This window comes from Mycetomoellerius zeteki, unplaced genomic scaffold, assembly GCF_001594055.1.
Source record: "Mycetomoellerius zeteki isolate Tzet28-1 unplaced genomic scaffold, Tzet1.0 scaffold105, whole genome shotgun sequence".
NCBI classification, from domain to species: Eukaryota; Metazoa; Arthropoda; class Insecta; order Hymenoptera; family Formicidae; genus Mycetomoellerius; species Mycetomoellerius zeteki.
The window spans coordinates 352,222-377,409 of record NW_017255965.1 but is presented as its reverse complement, the minus strand read 5'-3'; the positions used below and the strand labels follow the sequence as shown (position 1 = coordinate 377,409).

The window sequence follows — 25,188 nt, the reverse complement described above, 5'->3', positions numbered from 1 at the left end:
GTCGGAAAAAACACAAGAGTTCTGAAAATGCGCATGCGAGACGAGTCATGCATTATTTATATATTTTAGAATATAACGCGTATTTTATATATAACTCTTTCCTCTATTTTTAACCGATAAATAACGCTGTTTCACTCGTTCCACTCATCCGCCGCGCAGATCGACTGTGGCATTGTTATCTTTAGAATTTCGAATAACGCCAAAAAAAATGTATGATCCAAAAATTTTGATTGATGCCATTTGTCGCGTTTCCATGTGTTCCCTCGAAGCCGTAATAATGATGAAACGCACTGTCGAGTGCCACGTCGACCCACATTTATAAATAGAGAGGTCTCATCTCCGACGAGGCGAAGGTGCGCGCCGTGTGTCATCCCAGGAATATCACGGCCGACCGAGTGACCGGCTGTGCCAGCGTGAATGAGACTGTTGCACGCGTGCATGCGTGCCGTGTGTGCGTGCACAGCACACAATGCGAAATTTGCTAGATATATATAAGAAAAGAATATATAAACAAATATAAAAAAAAGAATATGTACACTATAAAAAATAAAATGTTAATTGTAACTTAAAGATGTATAATGGATTTTCTAAGCATGCAAAAATATTAAAATTGACACAAAAATGTTAATTCTAACATTTTTATATGCTTAGAAAGTCCATCCATACCTTTAAGTTAAAATTAACATTTTATTTTTGCAGTGCATAAAAAAACCTCTTTTGCGATTACAATCATAGTTTAATCTTACAGTTATTAACAGCTGACTGAAATTAAATTAACAACACACGCATAACACGTGTTTTTGTTCACCTAGATTGGATAAATTCCATTTCGTACGAGCAAACAGCTGCGATTTACCGTATATAATTCTAAACACGCTCGCGAAATCCGCACCGTGAACTCTGTGAAAAATCGGACTTTAGATATATAGTGTAAAACAATTCCGTAACGGAATGCGTGACGCTTTTGTTGTCTTTGGCCATGCCACATTGATTACATAACAAGCGCGACGAAAGAGATAAAGCTCACGAGCTATACAGTATATAAGAATAATTGATATCGAGAACAAATGTTAATTATTGTCATAAATTCTCGCGGAAAATATCAATTCAATTTTTCACATTTAATTAGAAATAATAAAATGTAAATGACAAATAAAATTATTGTTGCATTCAACCTCCCATGTATTTAACATCGAAGTCATTATTGTCCTGTCATCAGTAGTCATTATTGAGCGTTTCTATTTTTATATTAATATTATATTTCTTGTGTAAAAGGATTCTGAAATTTTTCGATTTTTCAATAATTTATATGTCCTTTATATTAATGAAATATTTATTTTTCATTATTTTCTTTATTTTCATAGTAATTTATTCGTCTGATCTTTTTAATAAATAAAAAAACATTCGTAGGCTATATAGTGTTAATACATTCATAATCTTGAATGACAAAAAATTGAATGATAAATTCTTAATCATTTTTTATTGTGCATCATGTAACTCGTACAGATCCCGAGCGTCTGTTCGAGAGGACACTAAAAAGAAAACCTTTCGATTTTCTTCGTCCTGTAATAAAGGCAAACGCGTGCCAGCTTTCGCGGCACTTTGCGTGCAACGACGCTGGCGCAGGAACCGCCACTATGGCGATTTATTGTCGCGCCGCGGGGACATTAGGGACCCCGCTTGGCGATACAGCTGAAATTTAAATCAATGTGGTATGTCGTAACGGCCGCGAGACTCGCAAGCATCTACGGGAGATTGGGGAAGAACGACCTCGCCGTATTATTAGAGGCGTTATTATATATCTGCATTACGTGACGGTATATACGCATGTCTCTTCGGCATCGCTTCCAATCACGATTTCGTTCCAATCGCGTGCGTTGTAAACATTCGAAGTCATTGCCGGTGGACGAGACACTTAGGTTTCGCAAGCGCGTTTTAGAGATTCGTAATGGTAGAAAGAATTCCCTGGGCAAAACGCTTAAAATGATAAAGATAATAAAACATTTAAAAGAAAGCGTATTACATACATCTCTTCAGAGGGATATTTCTAGTATTTAATTCATATTGTTACACAAAAAGGATGATTTTGCTGAAATATCTAAAAATTTAGCTAGATAGATCTGAAAATAATTTTGTTGAATCATCAAAATAATTATGTAGAATGCTCGAACTGCTTGTTAAAATGTCAAAACTTTTTGCAACATTGCTCATCATGCTTGAGATTCGTAATTATTTTAATGGTCTAACAAAATTATTTTCATATTTGCATCAAACTAAAATTTTAGGTCTTTCAGCAAAATTGTTCTTTCCGTGTATTCATTGAATTACTCAGTGAACGAACGGTCCGCCAAATATGAGCTAAATATTTCGAAATAGATTTCTGATAGATCATCATTGTCTTATTTTGAGTAATGAGTAACAAAAATAGAATACTGTAGTATCGAGACAAGGTTATGTAAGATACTAAACATTAAATATACGACGAACATTATAATGCTATTTATGATCTCTTTTTTAAACCTTGAATTTTTCATTTTTCCTGATATTACATTTTTTACAATAGTAAGATTAATTAAGGGTCGACTATATGTTAAATATCCACATTTTTAATTAAAAACGTCTGGTGCAATGCATTAATTGAAAAAGCACAAACTTTATACACTTCCTAATTTTACGTAAAATTTTAAAATGAGGATTATGTATACAGGGAGAAATAAAATTGCAATTATAATAATTATTACGTTAGAAACTATTCGTATATGTCTGATTTATTATTCTTCACGCGTTTTATATATAGGAATACGTGCACCAATCTTTATATGAAGAGTTTATTCTCTATATATAATTGAATTAGAATTTTCGATTTAATCCATGGGTATTGCATAAAATAAATTTCGCGCCAGAATACAAGGTTGATCCCAACTGGCTGCCATTATGATTATGCATTAGCAACTTTATTGTTATGCATTGCACCTGAATCGGATGGGTCATCGATTGTCTGCCGCTCTGTTAACTTACGCGCCACGAATTTAACGTGGAAGTGAAAAATATCATCTGGAAGTCAGCCAGTGAAACTATTTCCAGAGCAAGTGGCATAAATAGCGTTGTTGTAGCGAACGGATGTTCGTAGCGGCCCTCGTGCAAAGTGAGGAATTATAATCAGCGAGGTAAACGCAATAGTACTAACAGTAAGAAAAAATGCCGCGATAGTATAATTGTAAGAAAAATGACATATGATTTAGGATATGCCTGTAGATGAAGAACAATAATGCTTAGATATTGATATAAAATCGCCATCGTTGTAATTTACAGCACACTGACAAAATTAATAACATATATTTGAAACTAAATTAAAATTAATTTTTAATATATCCAACTTCTTAATTGAAATTAATATGTTGTAGCATTTATATAGTATATATTTATATTGGTCCATTTAACAGAGTTGTAATAAAGCTTGGTTATAAATTAGAGTATAGATAATAATTAATAAAACTTCTAATTTTGAAATTAATTTCATAAATTTGAAAGTCTACACATTTCGCGCGCTTTATAAGAGACAATGCGTTTGCATACAATAGATAATTCTACCTATAATCTGTTCCCTATACTCATCGCCATAATTTCCACAAGGTATACGTAAATATCGTGGACATGCGATGGTCCATGCGGTTTAAATATCGTACTTTTGATAAGCGGCATTTATGATCGAGCTCGTAAATTCCGCTTATCAACCAAATGTCAAGCTGGTCAACTGGATTTGCGGTAGACCGAGATCAATGGTAATGTCCCGCTGGTTAAACGTTTTATCAGGAATCGATAGGCTGAATCAAAAGCGCGTCATACTATACTTCGTAATTGCGCCTTATTTTCATAATTGCAAATTGGTCTTATCGAACTGATATGCAAGAATCTTTCCTTTTTGTGATATGAAAGAAAAAAAATCATCACCAATCGGTTTGTCTTGACGTTGTTCTCAAGAAGTATCGTTTATCGTGCTAATCGCGGATTTAAATCAATATATCGACTGCCACTTCCGAGAAGAGATTACAATGACAAGCACTAATGTGTATCATTGTGATCTCTCTGCCGGGATTTACATAACGTGGAATAAATCTGCGTCGACGCGATAGATGAGCACTAATAGCGCGTTATGAGCGCGCTAAAGGTTAATTGCAAGGCTTTTCTGTCAGACCGTTATGTGAATTTCGTTATCTTGTATAGGAAGCGCGCGCCGCATTCCGTCATCTGAGAACGCGAAATCGAACGCGAGAGAGTTCCGCGGCTCTTTGTACACGCATTCACGCACGCGACGGCGCGATGCGGCTATTATCTGCAGCAGGAAAGTTACCTTATTGTTCCTGTGGAGATCTGCCTCTGTTCTATTCTTGAGTTTCGAGCACGTCCTTCAGCTGCAAGCACACAAGAAATACCGGTTATATACATATTTGCGGCGTTAAATTATATATATATATATATACATGCATATATATATCGATTATCAATTACACGCATGAATTCACGAATCAATTTTTACTGCGACGGAAATGAACCGCAGCTTTGTTTAATAAAAGAGTGTAATTATATCCACTTTACGCTCCGCCAGAGATTTTTTACAAGACGCCATAAATCTCCGAGATTTAATCCCCGTGTTTTTTCCCCATCATTATCGATTAAGTGAGACATTCCCGGCCGCTCGTAGTAGAAACCCTCTAATCAAAGTTTGGCTACGAGCCGCGTTTTGTGTGCAGTCTTTAGTCTTAGCAAAATCAAGCGAGACAGGATACATATTTATACTATTTCTTTCTTTTTCTGTCCTATCTTTCTCTTCTCTTTCTTTCTCTCTCTTTCTCTCAGAAGTTGCTAAAAACATGACAGACTAATAAAAAGTAGCTGTCTTGACTCTGATAGAGGATTTCTAATTCGTAGCAATTTTAAACGTGTGCGCCAGATTTTCACAAATGTAACGATGTTTTGGCAAGACGTCTAACAAATGACATTTGTTGCACGCGGCTCAAAATTGCAACAGATACAGCGGAATCACTATTTCACTTTTGAAAACTGTAAACTGCAGTTTAGAAAGAATCGAGCCAATATCAAAGATTATGCGTAAAGTTCCTTTGAAGAAGCCATTCAACAAAAATGAGAAAAGTTACATAATCGCAGAAAAAAGTACACGCGGATCACGCAGAACGAAAGTTCATAATTATCGTGACCGTGAACTTCAAGCAGTCATCAAGTGTTATTAGTAAAGTTTACAAGTTAAAGTTCGTGCGACTGTGCGTGCGTGTTGCGGCTACCGGAGCTGTTTACACAATGTACTTGTGCAAATGACTTATATGAAACAACTTCATTGAGAATTTATGGATGATATACATCGCTGTCTTACTTCTAAAGCGACGTAACTTGAGAGATCAGGGCCGGAATCCATAGTCCGGTCTTAATCTCAAGCAATGTCTTAAGATGCTAATACGGCTCTCTGATTGGTTCAAGCATTAGCTTAAGACCATCTCGAGTCTTGAGCAATGTCTATGGTTTCCGTACTAAGTTTCCTAGAAAAGAGGAGACTTTCAACTTGACAGAAAATTATTGACTAGTCAAATAATATCAGCAAAAAATATATTTTTAACATGATCAAATATCATTGTCATTTTCGTTTGACGACCATTAAAAAAACCTTTATGAGTTGTGATAATTTTGAAGATTTTTTTAAACCATGCTTTCTGAGTTGTGACGATTTTTATGAGTTTCTACGAAATTAAGTTACTTCTTTTAATAATTGATAGGCTAATGTTTACTTCATTTATCGCAAATTTGAAAATCATGTATTTTGAGTTTTGTCACTTTTGAAATAAGGGAGTAATATGCCGATCTTCTGAATTTTATCTTCGTTAATCGCTTTTTAATTTCTTTCTATAAAATTCTTATATCGTATTTTAGTTGAACAACAAATAATAAATTTATTGATTTCCCGATAAATTTAAAGAATGTTAATAATGAATTCCATATATAGGTATTAATAATACATAAAAATACATAAAAATACGCATGTACTTGAAAGCTTTTAAGCTTTCAAAAGAAGTTTTTTTTTAAGTTTCTACAAAATTTTACTTTTGTAATAATTTAATTTTTGCACTACATATGCACACATACATGCGCACTTTCTCTTCCTACAAAAACTTGCGAAAAAAATATTCGGTAAAATGTAGAAAAAAATAAAATATAAAAAATGTAGAGAAAAAAAATTATTGACCTAAGTTTCTAATCCAATACGTTTAGTGACACACATTGCGCACACACATTCCACTCATTTTCAATTTTACGACTTCCTTAGCGAAAGCATCAATAGTGATTCAACGATACGTATGTCAATATAAACAATAGACTTCCCGTTATCGCTAATTTGCGCGTATTATTGGGTATTTAGGAAGAACAGATGATGTTGCTCACATTGTTAAAAAACAACGTCGGGTCTTAATGCGATCTCGTGACGATCGCACAAAGGAATGTCGTAATCTCCGTCCACGACGTCAAGGAAATTTCGCGAAATACACCCGTGAGTCACGTTCCCCGTACGGTTGACCTGATCCAATTTCGAAATCTCCGAAAGAAGGAGAAAAAAAAAAGAACATGCAGCCGCGCGACGAAATACAATCGTCGGAGAAAAATCGGATGTCTGCCACGGAGTCCGAAATAACACACACACTGTGCCTCATAATAAATATTCTAAAACGGTAGGACTCGCGAATGCAGCGTGTCATCGATTATCGATGCACGCAAAATATTTTCCGTTGGAATTCTCCTCAAAATTGATGTACCGAGAGGAAATTTCCTCATCGTGCATGACATCTCGCTTCGTTTTAATGAGACTCTAAAATTCTAGGAATATTTTAGAAAAATCAATATTCTAAAACCGAGAAGGATTTGACGTCATTATAGCCGATCACAAGAGACACTTGACTGATATATTTATATATACCGTTCCCTTACTTCAAAAGTGAACTAAAAAAATGAACTTTTCCAGAAAAGAGGAAAAACTATTTTTTAATAGAAAATTGACTAATTACACACACATAATATTTGCAAAAAGAATATATTCTTAACCTTTACAAAAAAAAGCCATTATAGTGATGCTGAAACGGTGTCATATTTTAAAGCAAAGAATACAATAAACTAATGAATTATAACAAATCTCATTCAAGGAAAAGCTGTAAGATTTTTAAAATAGACCTCCACCCACTCTTTGAAAGTTAATATTATTAAATGTCATTTTTGTCATTTTCGTTAATAAAAAAAACTTTTTAAAAAAATCATTTTTTTCTTTTAATTATGATGATTTTTTTAAACCAGCCCTTGCTGTGTGTGTAAATTTTGACAATTTTTTATGAAGTTAGTTCACTTCTGATGACTGATGAGAAGTAATGTTTATATATTTAACTTATATATTAAACATGGTAATAATTTGAAAATTATGTTTTTGAATCGTACCAATTTTGAAATAAGGAATCGACATATAAAAACATTGATAACAATGTCAAATTCGAGTTGCTCGAAATAAATAGGAAGTTAAACGCGCAATGATGTAATTGCGCTGGTCACTTTCGTCGCGCGAAATTCCGGGATTTCATGCAAAGTGGCAACGATCGCTTTCATAATAGCAAGCGTGTTACAGCCACCGTGATGCATTTCTTGCTAGACCAGGAGTTTCAAGCGTGAGTGACACGGCGCGGGGGAAAGTGATCGGCGGCCCGTCCGTCAATAAAGTAGAATGTCCCTTTTTTTGCTGTCGCTGCGGTGTGATACAATCGTCTGTCGACAGTCACCGTCTGATTGGACAATGGACTTCGTTCTGTGGACCTGGGACTCGAAATAATTTCATTTGTACCACAAAATCGCATTTTCACCGGCGAAAAAAGAATTATTATTTCCGCCTGCAGTTCTTATCTGCTATTTTTGCGAGTGACGTAAAAGCAATCAATAATCAGTTTCGGTGACAAACTCCGCTGTAAGCTAATCATAGAAAATAATACAGTTAAAATGTATATATAAAAGAACACGACATATAAGATAGAATGATAAAATGTAAATAATATAATAATGATCTAAAATTATCGTAATTCAATAATATTATTTGAAATAATTATTTTAAAAAATCTCTTTGCGAAAAGCGTGTGAAATACAGGAAAGTTATCATTTTATTCTCGTGCGACAACAACTTATGACGCGATAGACATTCACAATAATGTTCGAAGTGGTCGCGTGCAGACTTGTAGGTGAAAATACGAGAGCCATCTCGCGTAATCAAGCAACTTTCTCGCACTCGAGTCCTCCAGGGTCAACAGTACGTCTGGCAGACGCAAAAGAGGTCAACCAGGCATCAAGGCAGGCTAGTCTTCACGACTCGGCAATAAGGGAAAGTACAAGAGGCTTTCGACAGAACGACCCTTTAAGAGGCACGAGGGTAGCTCTGACGATGGCAACGGGGAGGAAAACGTGGAGAGACATATTGATCGTACGGAAAACATTCGCCCCAGAAACGGGATCTTTCCCTGAATCTCTCACAACGATGGCAAAAAAAAAAAGAAAAAACATGAGAATCGGAGCAGAATCGTATATATCTTGAGACAGAATTTATTCGAACACCGAATATCGACGTACCCGAATCAAGACTCTTCGATTACATCGCCAAGATTTAAATCAGTGCGACGACAGCTCGTCGAAATCTGTCGTGAGCAAAGGTAATTTAACAGCGAAGGTATTTGCTCGAGAAAATTGCGACGTACAAATTGCATGTAATGGTTATTGTAGGGTCGTGGAAAAAAAATGAGAAAACATACTTTCAATCGATATTAAGAATTTTTCCCTTAACAATAATAGTCAAGTGAAATTTTTATAGAGAACGAATCTCTGAATTTTTAACAGATTTTTAAAATCCTATAGCTTTTCTTCTCTCTTGAGTAAAATTTTCTTATTATACAAAGTAATGAAAAAATTTGGTTACAAAATTTTATGTATTTATCAAAACATTACTCAGCAAGCTGACATTACGTACCGTCATTTTGACGTTAAAAAGTTTTGGCGTCAAAATGACGATAAATAATGTCAGCTTTTTTAAGTATATAGATATAACTAACACTCTAGAGTTTTTTGTAGATGTACGTTATTAATGATTTGATAAACTTTGTGACCAAACTTTTTTGTCATCCTGTACTATAATTTATTGTATTCCTTGTCTTAAAATATGACACTGTTTCAGCGCCACTGTAGTGGCTCTCCATCCTATAAAAGTTAAAAGAAAAAAAATCATGATTCTCTTTCGTTATTACAACTCGCTGACCTGTTACGTGCATTGTTGCTCCGAGATATCTGATGAGCGCAATAATTGGTGACAAATTCGTGTAATTTTTAAACACTTACACGTGCGGTGCGACACACATAACTGAGTGTCCCAGATATTGGATGGAGATTATACGGAGAATTGAGAGAGAGGGAAATATGACGAATCATTAAGAGTACTCATGTCGTATTTAGACGTACGAATGGAGGTCGTACGAGGGTTGAATTCTCAAGGACAAGTTGGTGACGTATAAAGAGGGAGGGTGGTCTATTTTAATAGGTGGACATAGGTAATCGATCGTGCGGGCATCGTACCAATCCCCACAAAAAGCGTCGGAGGCGGCGGAATATTTCGCTGCTCCTGCTGCGCTATCGCGATCTTCCATTTGCCTGTGTACCTCTCTTATTCGCAATTTCGGGTCGTAGCACGCGAGGTTATTGAACCGCGTTCGGTCATGGTGCCGGAGAGTAAGTTTCACTGCTGTCGAGTTTAAGTTCTTCGTCCGAGCCGAACACGCCCGCATCAATTAAAATTGATCGAAGTCGCGAAATTAAACTTGACGCGGTGGCTGCCAGCAATTCGATTTGTGTACGCATCTCGCACGGAAATTCTCCATTATTTCGTATGCAAACTATTGAAGCTCATTATTCCCGATATTTGACATAATATCTCTATTTAGATATAAATAATGATACAATATGATAAATAATAATAACTATACAAAGTGTTTCAGGCCACCTTTTATCTACCTACAAATTCTAGTTTTCGATACTCATTCCGTATATTTAATATATAATACAAACACATGTCCTTGCTAATTTTGTATCTGGTTATTTGATCTAGTATGTAGACACGAGAAATTAAAAATATGTTTCAGAACGTAGAAGGCAAATAATTAAGTAGCAAAAAACATATATTTAATCAATATAGATTAACTAATTAATCTTGTTAAAGAATAAATAACTTGAACAAATTTTTATCTTTCCGCATAAATCGATCCCTTTCATTTTTCCACATATAAAAATATCAAAAGAAGGACATCGAGAAAGAAATACTTAACAAGATATTTCATGTTTTGCTTTACAATGTAAATCGCGGTATATAACGATTGTACTTATATGCAAAATAAGTAGAATTAATTTGAAAAAATTATACAGATTTAAACCATTTATACAACAAAAAAAGAAAATCGTTTCTATATTTAACGTAATTAATTTTTTTACTTACGTTGATTGAACGATTTGCGCCCAGTTGAGTACTATCTGTTCTAATAATCTCGAATCTTTCTTTTTGTCTTGATATCAGATAAAATATTTTATCTAATAGGAATACATTCGGAAATCGTTCAAAAAGGAAAAAAAAGAAAAAATCCAGACACTCGTCACTCGCGAGGGAATCTAGGACAGTCCAATAGGTCATTACGGAGATAACACTACCGGCTTCTTTGGAGGCATTTCAGTGAGCTGCGAGTGTTTCTCCCTTTGGTAATTCTCTGCTCTATCTGCGCCGGGGACGTACGTAGGAAGCCAGGTCGCCGGGAGCTTTTGTAACGTGGGCGGAAAAGCTCAGATCAATATCAAGCGCGAATTGGAACGTTACGTTGCGAAGATCGACCCGTGACCCAGTATGGACCCGCCCGTAGGTAGGGCGGCGATGGTGGCGCCATCCGAAAGATTATTTTACACACATACGGGCAGAGGTACGCACGCACGCGGGAAGTCGGTCAAACGCGATGCATTTCCCGGTGAATTTTTCCGGAGACAGGTCTCGCATGAACGCGCAATTATCACGAATGCCTCATGAATGAATTCGCATTAACGCTTTGTCAGTGATTTAAATCACTATCAATATTTATAAGTATTAATGGATGATTGAATCCATTTGAATCTATTTTGAGTCAAAACTCGAAGGTTTTAAATGTTTTGGAGGTTTTGAAAGCTTAGTAAACTCGAATATCTAGAAGATATTTTCTTAGAAATTTTCTTCAAATATTAAATAAGGAGCCTACGACTCTTTTACGAGCGAAACGATTGCTAACGTAATATTTGATGTGTGGTCGCAAATGAGTTTATCTTATATTGAAACTAGGAACGATTATATAAAAAAATATCGAAAAACTAACTTATAGTTGATATAAAAATCCGAATTTCCTAAAATGAATTATGCTTTTTTATATTCTTCTCGTAAAACTGATTATCGCTTTTTAAAATTGATGCAACGTAAAATCGATCGCGCGTGCCAGATTCCAACCTCTTTCTAACGGGTAGTGGATTAAACGTTCGTCGTGTGTGCTCCACACGAAAGACGCAGACACGCATTTTGCTTATCTATTTACACAGAAAAGTTCAGAGATTACGTCACACAATGTCACGTAGTAGGGAAACTATTTCGCGAATTACTATTTGCTGAGTTAAAATTAATTCCGTGTTGTCTAGATTAGAACAGATTTCCTAGGTTTCCTATTGCCAGCTTGCTTCATTATCTCGTTCATCGTCAGTATCTTGTTTAACATTTAATTATTTCTCTCTTTAAGCTTCCTGAGATAAGATTATAAAATAAAATTATAAAAGCTGCCTCTTACCTTTATAAACGAGAGAAACATATATTCCGCCTCCTCAAATATAAAACTTAGACGCAAAAAATTTAACGGTTTATAAATATTATTAAAATATGTCGTGTTAAAAGAAAAATCGAGCATCACGTTTAAGGTTACCCAAACAGAATAATAAGTCATAATAACGTCAACATGACGTTAAAATGAATTGTAAATGATTGAAAAATGACTTTTAAGAGCTGTCTCTTATCTTCATAAATGAGAGGAACATATATTCCTCCTCCTCAAACGTAAAACTTGGATGCAAAAAATCTGACAGTTTAAAAATATTATTAGAAAACATATCGTGTTAAAAGAAAGATCAAGTATTACGTTTAAGGTAACCCAGAAGCAGAATAATAAGTCATAATAACGTCAACATGACGTTAAAATGAATTGTAAATGATTGAAAAATGACTTTTATGGAAGCCATTTTGGAATCATTACGTTACGATGACTTGTGTTCTGCTTGAGAATATTGTGGAATTTGGTAAGTGAATTCGCGAGGAAAAGAAACGCTAACAGAGATTACGAAAGTCGATTAAGATCGCGTTACGTAACGCAACGAGGAAAGAGGGAGAGAAGACGTGATATCCGCGGACCTGTGACGACCTTGAGAGGATATGTACGTTTGGCAGTGCCGTGATGTATCTCGAAATAGCGGCGTCGCGTCGCGTCGGCCTCGCAAAACTTGTTATTGCCCGTTGTTGGTTTGGTTCGAACTAGTTTCTCGTAACATCTACGGTAATGCAATTTGCCTATTCATGCGTGTTTGACGCATACATGAGCACGCATATGATTCGTGTATATACAAGCTGATAATGAACGTAAAAATGTATACGTATTACGGTGACGTGTATCGTATGTGACAAGTGGAAAAAAGCAATAGTCACGGTCTTGATTGAGATGCGCATAATTTACTGGGTAAATGCCCAGAGACAGTGAATGATTCGTGGTTTACGCTCTTTTTCTTCGATAAATTACATTAACATCAGTCCATCTAATATTGGATTGATTTTCATTCTTGCTCATAAAAGAAGAGCGAGATATTCTTGATGACATTTCTTCCTTCGTTATTAAAATTGATAATAGAACTTCATGACGTGTGACATGACGCAACTATATTGGAAAATCTGTTACTAAACTGTCTATAAACTCGAGAAATGTGAAATAATTCTTTTATACTAAACGGTTTATTTAATGATGCTGGTTAATGCGACGTATGTCTTCATTCGTTTTACGAGTTTTAAGTTAACTTATTGTTAAGATGTTTAGAATTTATTCGTGAAATGACGTTGAGAATTTAACAGACTTTTTACATCACGAGTATATAAGACATCTGTTCCAACGTCAACGAATGCGCTCTACATTTGTCATACATGCTTATAATAAAAGCGTTCGTTCAAATAGAAAACATTACATTAAGTATTGTATAACCAGGATGCGATGATCTTTTGTACAAGTAAAGATGCAGTAAATAGAATTTTTTCTTGGAATCTGCAAAATGTATCGATTAAATTTGAAAAAAGGAGGTTAAATAGATAGCAACGAGATAGCTCGTATAATCGCGTATCCAGAAACTTCCCAGAAAGAGGACATTCAAATAATTCGTTTATTTTTTTCTCGCAGTTATTGCGGTCATTGTCGACTCTAAATTCGACCATTTCACGAGACTGGTTAAACACTCAAGATAAAAGTAGGGGAAAAAAAACAGAAAAGAGGACCTTGTCTTCGTGTCGCGTACTCATATTTTCTCCTGGCGGTTGTACTGGCTTTACTCGAGTGTTTCGAGAGTTTGCGTGAAGCGTAAATCTTCTATATCTTTTGGAGAAGTTCCGCGGTGAGAGAAAGAAAGAGGCGATTCCGCGAAACACAAAAATCTGTGAAAACACAAGATAAACTCGAAAAGAAATTGCAACGGCCGAATAAAATCGAGAGTAAAAGAGTGCGGTGCCTGATGGTAGTTCACGTCGTACGAATGCATACACACGTTTATCAAACGGCAGACTCAACATAAATAATTGAAATTAATTCGTATTTATTTTCAATTGACGCGAAAGAATGCGAATGCAATTCATATGAATCTTTCGCATCTGTTTAAAATAATTATTTATTAATGAAAAATACTTCATATTTATATATGGAAATGCTTCGTACCTACATATTTAAAGTAATATTTTATTTAAAAAAAAATGCTTTATATTTATATTTTTCAAATGAATTTCATAGTAAACGTTCAAGTTATTTCAAATATTTATACGATATTTTCCAACGACAGTGCGCCAGTGTTTTGCAAAACCGTTCGCGAATCAAACAGTGCGACAGCTAATCAGATAGCATCATCGATTTACTTTGTCAACCGTGATTGTCACTGTTTTCGACAGGGCTCACATACTAATAAGGTTATCATAACAGCAGGAACGAATGCGCTGCGCAGATAAGTCCTTTATTTATGCAAGGAATTAACGCGGATTCAGGCGCCATATACATAGCCTCGCGCGCTATTGTCCACTGAAGTTGCGCACGCAGCAATAAATTTCGCGAGATAATGCGTATACTACCGAAGAGTAAATCTGGAGCAAACCTGCTACTCATGGTCATTATTTAAAATATGTTCTTCTGCTTGCGAGCAACTAATCGTTTTTCAGACGAGACTCGCGCCTTCTTGGCCTTGCGCGCGGATGTTGGTTTAACGACGCGCGCAAAACAATTATAACTTTTAGCGAGCGTTCGGCGCGAGATGGTTTTACTGAAATGCACCACGTTTATGATCCGCGCTATAAAACGGCGCTCCTTGTTATCGCGGAGCGCTATTATACGCTCGTACGAAAGATATCGTCTATCGTTGCCGAGATAAATTAATATTGCCGCTCAGATTTTGATTAACCTTGCGAAAATCAGACTGATAATTCAACATGCAACGTTGTAATAAATCGATGCAATTATGTGTATAAATATTCTGATTTAATTTCCTTCTCTTTTAGTTTCTTAAATATATTTGATTGCGTTTTACATAAAAATATACTATTATTGGCCACAAATTTCAATATCATAATTCCGATTATCAGCATCCGCGTCATCATTAACATCTCGAGAATTAAATACGAAAATTATCGTGTAAAATATCGACATCTAGTTGAAAACAAGTTAGTTTCGCTGTATCTACGTAAAATACACGAAAAAGAATATCTTCCTTGCGAGGAACAAATGAGCGATCGTTAAGAACATTCTTATTGTACCTTCCACAGTCATCTATTTGTTCGCATTGTCTTTTATCTGGAGAAGAGCTGTCGATTTAAAGAAACACTCGGTTGCATATCCAGTATTGACGGCGTAGTATCGTGAGCGTTGGTACAATATACAGCACGAGAATATCGTACGAGAATAAATAGCGAGAGAACGATCAGTGGTTGGTCGCCCAAAAGAGGTGATTCCGTTTTGTTCAGTGCATATGCACCATGCACGCTCGCCGATTTCGTGCAGGCAATGCAAAATATCGGCCGCCATAAATTCACGCGGATATCGCCCACCCGATTCTCTTCTCCTCTCCTCACCACGCCAAATTCCATTGACGATGGAGCGGCTGTTCTAAACGTACTCGAAAATTATGGCTCGTCGGAAAAGGCGATGGATGATGCCGAAACGAAAACGAAGTGTCCCGAGCGACCAATGGCGAGGGATCTTGTGTAACCGGGTACGGCCAACCAGTTCCGAACGGGTATTGGTATTGAATCGATTAGGTCGCCGATCGATTGTGTTGCTTGCGGAACGCTACTCCTGTCCCGGAAATTCGCCGCTGTTGCTCTGCTTTCGTTGAATCTGTGATTTCTTCGCTTCCTCGCGCACGTTGCTCTTCATCCATGTCACCGGAGCATAATTTTTTCTCCTCGTCCCTCTTTTGAAATGAGTAAATTTCAATTCCACGTCGTGCGAGGGATAAGATAAACGTCCCAGTCCGGACATGTCCGGATACTTACTCAAAATTTATTATTATTAATCTCAAATGCTTTTTTTATTACAGTATTATAATTTAATTGCATTTAAAGATTACAATTAAATTATAATATTACGTTTTAAAAAGCGTATTTGAGACTAATATTAACTTAAATAAAGTGTTATGTAAATGGACATAGATACATGTCCAGTCATTAGAATCGAACAGTACCTATGTCCGGACAGTTACACAAAACTTTATTTATTTATATTAATATTAATCTCAAATGCTTTTTTTACCTTAAAGATTTGAATTAGTTGTCTTTTGTCATTAAACATTTATTAATTAATATTATTATTTTCGTTAGCATATTAATTTTCCAATTGTGGGCGGATAATTACGTCTCAGTGTCCGACCGGCTTATCCAGTGGTACATTGACGCATTCTATTATTTATTTAAATATTTTAATTAATAATTGTTATAAGTGGGTTCAAATAATTTTTCCTTGTTTAAGGGAGTCTTGAATTTTCAAATGAATACAAATATTTATATCAAAAACCTTTTTGATATTATAAATTGTATTATTTATGAGAACCTAACGTTTAAACGTCCGGCTACTGGAACATTAAATGAATTCGGAGTCAGCGGGAACACGAAGGTCGCAGTGCAGCGGCGAACTAATCCACTTTTCTCAGAACTTGACGAAAATATTTTCATTTTAATTTTACATTTAATTATTTAATTCTCTCTACAATTCTCTATGTTTTTCTCGAGCTTTATATTAAACTTGATTTGCTGCTAGCGTCGTGAATTCGTATCTTGCTTGAAAAATAAATAATTTAAACATGCAAGAATACTTAAAACCGCTGCCATTTCTTTCAAAATGTTTGCTAGAAAATTGTTGTTAATTTTTTATTGAACACCCAAAAAAATATTTTGCCATTTAGCGGTTCCGTGTTAATATCAGAGAATTTTCCATTTATATATCTCAAGAAGATACTCTACAAAGTAAAGGAATTTCGTATAACCGTAAAGTGCTGGATTTAGAAATGCGATCCTCTCAATGCTAGAAGAATGTCTTACATGTACTGACATGCACGTGTAAATGACAAACTTCTTCTAACAAATAATAAGCGTTTGTATCTTGTATGTCCGGATCTACAATAGGTGTTTTAAGACTTAAGCCGTAAGAAACTGACCAATTACAGTCGAATCCGAGGGGAATAATCGACTGTGATTCATCCATTTCTTATGGCTTAAAGCTTAAAAATCTATTGTAGATCCAGGATATATCCTCTTATTTCAAAAGGCTATTCGAGTTATTATAATAGAATTTTCTATAAAGGAATTTATTTTTGATTATAGCTCATGTGTCCTCATTTTTATAGATGAATACGTGTTATAAATACACGCGCCTGATTCATGTAAGATTTTTTGCTTAGAGGAAATGCTAAGAGGAATTCCCCACTTATCGGCAGAATATTTTTTTTTGGGTGAATGTTAGATTTAAAAACAAATCCAATAGATCTTGGAAACGCAGCTCATATCATCTAAAACCTAACATTACGAGTTGACTAATTTCTTCTGCTATAATGCAGTATAAGCCACGAGGAAACCTTGGATTTCGCACGAGCAAACGTCGTCACTTGCCGACGCGTCGTTGTATAATTACAACGCAGTCATTGCCAGAGACGCGAGAGGTGCGCGAAGCGAATTCGCCTTGTGCCGTCACTTCGCACTATTCCATTTTCGTTTAAAAAAAACTAATACGTTTTCTATTTAAGTCCGTGGTAATGTATCGACTAACGATGACGACGTCGTAACTTAGTCTGTTTGCAATAATGGCATCAAGATAGCATTACATAATCAACATCACTATCATATCCGGACGACAGTAAACCAATTATTCCATTTAATCCTCGATCTTGCCGCGAGAATCGCGAGAGACCATCGAGAGAAAATGAGAGTCGATACGATCGTGCAGCTCCTCCGTGCAATTTTTCACGAGCAATTTTTCAAATACGCGTGTTGCTACGATGGGGACCTCGTGCCGATCGATAGATGCATTACCATGCCTGAATATCGCTAGCTTTCATGTTAAATGCAGTAGACTTCGAAGAAGCAGAGCGAAAGTATAAATAATGTTCGTGCGCGCGAGACGGAAGGGAAAAAGTATCGAGATCGCGACCAGCGACTCCGATAAAGTCTACTCGTGGTCTCCTTAAATATAAAATGAACTCTTCGTCTTAACGGAAACTTGAGAAAGGAAAAGACGTTATTTGTGATGTAACAAATTTATCCAATTTACACTAACTTTTTCAGAAGATAAATGTTCATCTGTCTATGTAAGCTCCAAGAGAATCCAGACAAAATATTTTTATACATCAATCGCTTATTCTTCTAAAAATGTAAAATCTTCATTTTATACAATATCTGTTGCAAAATATAATTTATATCTGTATCTTATGTAAGTATACTTGAAAAATTTACGAAAACATCATTGAAAATTTAACATCATCAAAAATGGATCAATATTTGACTATTTTCACAGATTAAAAAAAGAATCTGCTTATACATATATATATATATATTGCTTTATTAAAGTTTAATAAACTGAGTGACGACTGCAAGCGCGTGAGTTATGCGCTCAATTTGTAAACGCCTCCGCGAGGCCGGTTCGATTGTGCGGATCTGAACGTACGAAGAACAAAGGAGAGTAAGTATGAAAGAAATAAGACGAGAGACGGAAACGAGGAGGGACGGTGGGCAACGAGAAACAGTGTGTCGGATGTATAATTGGCTAAAGCCAAGTTCAAACGATCGTGTCTCTGGTTGGGTGACATTCCGCGAGCAGACGAACCTTTGGTATGCAAAATCCACGAGGTGTGCATAAGCATACGTGTGTATGTGCGCGTATGTACGTGTGTTTGCAAGGGACGAGCGCAAATAAACAAAAAGAGACGCGGAAGAATATAGAAATCGCCACAAGTGTTTTGCATTGATCTTTATGCTGGTATCGTGATAGGAATTATAATATAATCCATGCAACATTTCTCTCGTATATTTTGTAATAAAAATTATTCGTAATGTTTTTTCGCTTTGATGATCGCATAGTAATGAATAGATTTAAAATAAACCGTGGTGCAACTATGCCGTAATTAGTAATAAAAATATTTAAAAAAATCAAAACTTGAATAAAAATAATTACGTACCGCTATAAAATATAAAAATTGTTATTGTGATTTATGCAGCGTGAACTTTAAATACATTTAAATAAAATATTTTAAAATAAATACAAACAGTTTTGAATAATATTGTATGCTTTAATATACCACGGATAACCGGCAATCGTTGAAGTCGATTCGACATGACAAGCACGTTCATCGAATGTGCCGTTGCTCAATTCTTTTTGTTTCACAAAGAGATACCAACATGCAAACACGATCCCCGTGAAACTGCGTAATTACTTAACCTACAATTAATTGCGTTACCTCGGCGTTTTCCTGGATGGTCTCATTCTTTTACATCTTCCTTATATTCCGCGGAAAAATGCAGCATATACGCGACATGTGTGCAGCCGAGAACAGCGGAGAATCCTTGTAATATCGTCACCGTGTGACGTAACATTAGCAATGATAGAAAACAACTTTGGAGCAGGAAAAACGATCACGAAAAGGCCGAGTCGACGCGGTATAATCCACCAATGTTCCACTTACGTAACATGCAATTATTGATGGAAGATTCGTTGGGCGATATATTATTTCGTATACAGAAAAAAGATTATGTAAATTAAACAAATTTATGCATTGGAATAGTCCAATTAAATGGATGTTTAAATTGACAATTATGTGATTATTTGCATTAAAAATAAATGTTTTTTATTAAACAAAATATGTTTCATTTAAAATTAAATTTGTTTCAATGAAACAAATGTAAATAGAACTCTGGAGTCCAAACAAATCTTTTTTTCTGTGTAAAAAATTCATTTTCCCTTCTTGTTAAACAAATCACTTGAATTAATTCTGGTAATTGAATTCGTATACGAGAAGAACGGTTTTGCTAAAGAATTTAAAAATTTGGACAGACAGATTTGAAAATAATTTTGTCGGACCGTTAAAATAATTACGTAGAAAATTCAAATACTACAAAAGAGTTGACATTCCAACAGTTAATTGAATGTCCTATACATAATTATTTTGATAGTTCAACAAAATTTATTTTCAGGTTTGTATTTGGGTAAATTTTTTAATACTTCAACAAAACTGTCCTTTCCATGTAAGTTCGCACAAATAAGTGGATAATGTTATATTAATTCGAGAAAATGTCAAACGTCACGCGAAACAATTGGATCGAGTGTTCTCTTTTCCCGCTTGATTATCGAAATCGGGATCCGATATCGTCAATCTAGACATCGATACCGATCCGCAAGACGCCATGGCGGTTTCGTCGGGATTGCGAAATCGGTCCGCAGCTGCCGCGGGATATATTTGTGCGCGCGAGACAGTCCATTGGTAATTTACCCGGAATCTGGGCCAGTTACAACACCTGACGAGCAATACAGCGAGGCGCAATCTTTGACACGGGACGAGAGTCGACGAGGACGATGAATCTCAATCGGCGGCGTGCCGATGCCAAATTTAAATTCGCCGTTCACAAACTCAACTGGGAAATCGCATCTCGATGGACACGGATCACGAACGAAAGTACAGTGATGGATTAGTCGGGATGCGTTGTGTCATTGAAATATTTCATGGCCTAAACCAATTTTATTGACATTACCGTGCGCACCGATTGTATCATTGTAAAGTCCATAAATCTTTGGATGTTGCATTCATAAGAAATATGATGTAAAGTAATAAAGATAAAATAGAAAAAAATAAGGATAGAATTTTCGCATACAACAATGTGGTGAGCATAATAATAATTATAAAATATTACGAAATATCTTTGCATAACTTTATCCTATATATTTTAAAACGATGTTAGAAAAGTAATAATAATTTAATTTAAATGACCAAGAGACGAGCAAATTAAATATTAAAATAATTAAATTACATTTAATAATCTAATAAAATAATATGGATATTAAAAAAACACTGCAATAAGACACATTAAATTAAATCCTGCAAAGTTCATTTACAAACTGCATTTGTTTTAGAAAAAGAGGTGATTTATGACACTGCAACGAATGCAATGTATATAACGCTAATAGACAATGATCTTATATAACGAATGTACATACATTGTATTTCATTCGTAATCTCTCCCAGGTACTATCGCCAATCGTGACTTCAAATTACGCAGACAGGGCGACGAGACACGCGTGTATTACGAATGTGAACTACGAGCGAGTGCAAATTACAGCTGTCGACAATTGCTGAGCACTCGTAAAGCGCAAATGACGATCTGATCCTATTCGACTGTAAGTCAATATTTACGAGACATTTAATGCGAAAGAGTAAGACGCGTTACGCGTTCATCGACGAACTTAACACAGGATCTGCCCGAGTGAAATCAAAGTAAACAAAAGCAAAAGGGTGCAGAGTGCCCGAAGAAATTGATTACAGTTTACGATGTAAGACGCGTGCGTAACAAGTAGATGCGCTACTGATTAACTGACGAAACTCGAGACGCCAACAGATCGTTTGAAATAATAATTTGAATTAATAATATCCAGAATTCTACAAAATCTAGTAAAAAATGTATGAATAACTAATAATATTAATTAGTTTCTATAATCACTTTTTTTGCTTGAAAACGGAAAGATTTTTGTATTAAAGTCATCTCATATAAAAATTTTTTATTTTGTAATTTTAAATAAAAAGTTAGCTGCTTTAGTAATTGTATGAAAAATTAACTACTTTCTATTATATTTATTGTCATTTACATATTGTTATATCATTTCCATTATCTATTCTTATTTTTATTCTTTTTTTTTAGTGTTATGTTTGTGTTCAGTTATATTATTTCATCTATACATATGTTCTTAGCATTTCTAAACAGAATAGTAATAAAAATAAATTAATAAAGTAAATGAATAAACTGCCATCGTTCCAGTTTTTAATTAGCACGATTTAGATAATGTCTTGTAAAATAAATTATGTATTTTTTAAATACAATTAATATTAAGGGTTAAATATTAAATTTTCTAAGTTATAAAAGCATTGCAAGTAAAATAGTCTTTGAGCAGGAAGTTTTAATGAAATAAGTGTCGCGATGATGGATTCATTACGGCAAGGTTGAGATGCGTGGAAACACGCTATCCACGTCTTTAAAGAGGCACACTCACTCCGCGGTTAGGCTCGAAGATTGGCAAGAATGCACAAGTCCAGCATAATCGACTGACACTTGGCGACGATTTCACACACTTTGGGATCAACCTTGAGTTATATTCACGGTCGTCTAACGTGATTATCGTAATCTTTGACCGTGTAGTGATCCTTGAGGCTTCCCCAAGAGGGGCGACATCTGAATAACGCGTGGATCACATTTCACAAAAAAATTCGCTGATTGAGGCAAAGTGCTAAAGTCAACATTTCGCAATCTCTGATGTCACTAAAAACCATCGTTTAAATAACCAAACCGAGCTAATACTGATTGATTCGAATAAGATTGCAAGAATTGTAAATAATATAGACGTAATCAAAATTAACAATCGTCAGTTCATTCAAAAGCATTCGGTGCATCGATTGAATAATTTATGACAAATAAGAAGCTTCCATTGACGAAATAAACACAGATGAGTTTCGGCCAATCGAAGATGGATTTGATTTGACTAATGCGACTTGGCAAATGAAACGGAATGAAATTCATCGACAAGATGTATCGTGACAGCTGTTGCGTTTTTACAAGGATTAAGACAGGTGTTGGGATCCGTTGCTTCACTTCACCGTCTAATAATTCCAAACGTAATTAAGATACCATTAAAGTTTAATGACACACACACACACACACACACACATTAATATTCATTAAGATGACGACAGAAAGAAGAGTGACGTTCATAGACGACAGCGATATCGATCGGAAGCAACCAGGGCATCAACCAGATATATATATATATATATATATATATGAGACAGTTGATACGTAAGTACGATTAAAAGAGTAGTTAAGAAAGGCCATTAGAAAAAAAACTTCAGCGAGAAGGTTCCGAGAAAACAATTTCATTAAATCAGCGAAATATTTTAACATTTTTGGCGAAATCCATAGACTGCTCAAGTTTTGAGATGGTCTCAAGCTGGCGCCTAAAATATTATGAACCAATCAGAGAGTTATATTAGTTAGAGTTTAAGACATTGCTCGAGACGGTCTTGAAATTAAGAACGAACTATAAATATCGGCTTTTTTCTGTTTCCTCTTTCTGCCTCCGTCTCTCTTACTTAGGCACATACACATGCGACACATGCAGCGGCATGTAGAACGAACGCTTTGGTAATCACGAGCGCGTACACGTGCGCTCTATGGCACGACAATACATACACACCTGCGGGTGTTCCTCGAAGCCGCCGCTTAAAGCACCCACACACACGTCCTTGATAAATCCGCCGTCCTTGCGTTACACTACTAGACGTATCCCGGTGATCCCGCAATTCCGTGACACGCGTGTACGCATATACACGCCGCGGTCGCGTGCGCGTATCAGACGGTCGAGAATACGAGAGAGCGGAGCTTCCTCTCTCTCCTTTATCTCTACCGTCTCTCTCTCCTCTCTTTTGACTCTTTTTCGTCTTGTTCTTAGTTTTCTTTCTCTCAGCCTGCGCGACGAGAACGCGTACGTGGTGAACGGGGAAAGAGCAAGCACGCAGCTCGGTGTACCAGCGGAGACTGGCGGCTTCCCCTCGGTCTCGTCGAGTGCCGGCCGCTATAGCGGAATAGATATATAGAGCATCACATATATCGTGTGTACACGGTGTACCCCGCCGCGAAGCAGGAAGGGAATCGCGGGGGAGTTGGATCTGTGGAGGTAAAACGATACCTTTCCGGGAGGGAGTATGGGTGAGAGGGAGGAAAGGGGAAAGGAGGAGAACGGGTCGCACGCTCTCTCAACGTTGTGACGTAATTCGAGTCATCCTGGATGTGTATTGCGTAGAGGGTTGAGAAAGAAGAGGGAGTGAGAGAAAGAGAGGGAGAGAGGCAAGGGGCGTCGCCGCGCAGTGGGGGATGCGATTCCCGATGGTGGGAAGAGGGCAAGGGCGCGATGGTGGGGCACGGTAGCGTGAGAGGAGCGAGAGGGGGTAGGATGGCGGTCATTAGTGCTACTGGGACACGGAAGCGAATTCTCGGATCGTACCCTCCCGCGCTCAACCTTCGCCGGTATCCATCCCATCCCTCCTGCCCCTTCTCTCTCTTTTCTCCCCGTGCTGCTTTTCTCCCACCACGACCGGGTACTACCAGAGCCACCCTCAACCGCTCCGCCAGTGCATCTCTTTCTGTTTTGGGGGTGCGAGTACGAACGCATCCACCTTTACAGAGTGCAACGCAGCCCGGGGGTACGCCTGCAGCTCCCCGTGTATATCTACATATATAGAACCCTCCGCCGGTGGAAGCGAGCCCCGATAGGGGTAGCTCGCGTGTTACGCAGCCGACCAGGAGGTTCGGAGAGGGAGGAAGAGATTAGGTCGCGCTCGCGACCTCGTCCTTGCTGAGACAAGATCGCGGACGATCTCTTTCCGCGGTCAGCAATTTCGCATCGGCGCGTACGCGGTATGAGCTACGCTTCTGCGCGCTTCTCTCTCTCTCTCTCTCTCTCCCCTCTCTCTTTCTCTCTCATGGAAAATTAAAGTGCATACTTCCCTTTACTATGTCTTTTGAAATTTGATAGAATGATCAGTTTGCGCGATAATACACAGCGATGTACTTAATGGATTTATGTAACGAGTCAATTGATCATTTTAGAATACCGAAAGTTGTCGAATGAATACTATATAATATTCGTAACGTGTCAATATAATCTGATTTTCTTGCCGAACTTAGTTACAACATAGTGGATCAATGTATTTGCAATAAATATAGCGTGTAAATACCGTCACATAATATGGTCATTAATTATTCGTCTGTTGACAGAAATACAGTTGATTTTGCTTGATTATTTACCTACTCCGAGTACTACAAAGTATTGAATTCCAAATTTATGATACTTTATCTTGATATAATCGACCTAATTGAAAATTTATGTTATTATATAATTAGAATATGTAATGATCTCATTCGTAAGATTACCAACCAGACTGAAACGACTCGAGAAAGTTTTTATTGATCTTATGACTTTATATGTCCATGTACTTCAATTTCCGATTGACGAAATTTTGAAGATTCGAAGA

At 36.4% G+C, this 25,188-nt stretch overlaps 1 protein-coding gene across 3 annotated transcripts in view; it reads right to left on the bottom strand.

Annotated features, from left to right (window-relative positions):
- LOC108721717 (protein Tob1) overlaps positions 1-23,703 on the bottom strand; it is a 74,628-nt gene extending 50,925 nt beyond the window's left edge. The window contains exons 1-2 of one of the 3 annotated variants that reach the window (XM_018446404.1): positions 23,352-23,703; positions 4,352-4,412 (exon numbers count right to left, since the gene is read on the bottom strand). The gene's annotated coding sequence lies outside the window, so the exon portion shown is untranslated. Of the gene's footprint in view, positions 1-4,351; positions 4,413-10,564; positions 10,667-10,773; positions 10,813-23,351 lie in introns of those variants that run through there. The other 2 variants (XM_018446430.1, XM_018446422.1) reach the window with 2 other exon arrangements.
- Between the last annotated feature and the right edge of the window lie 1,485 nt (positions 23,704-25,188).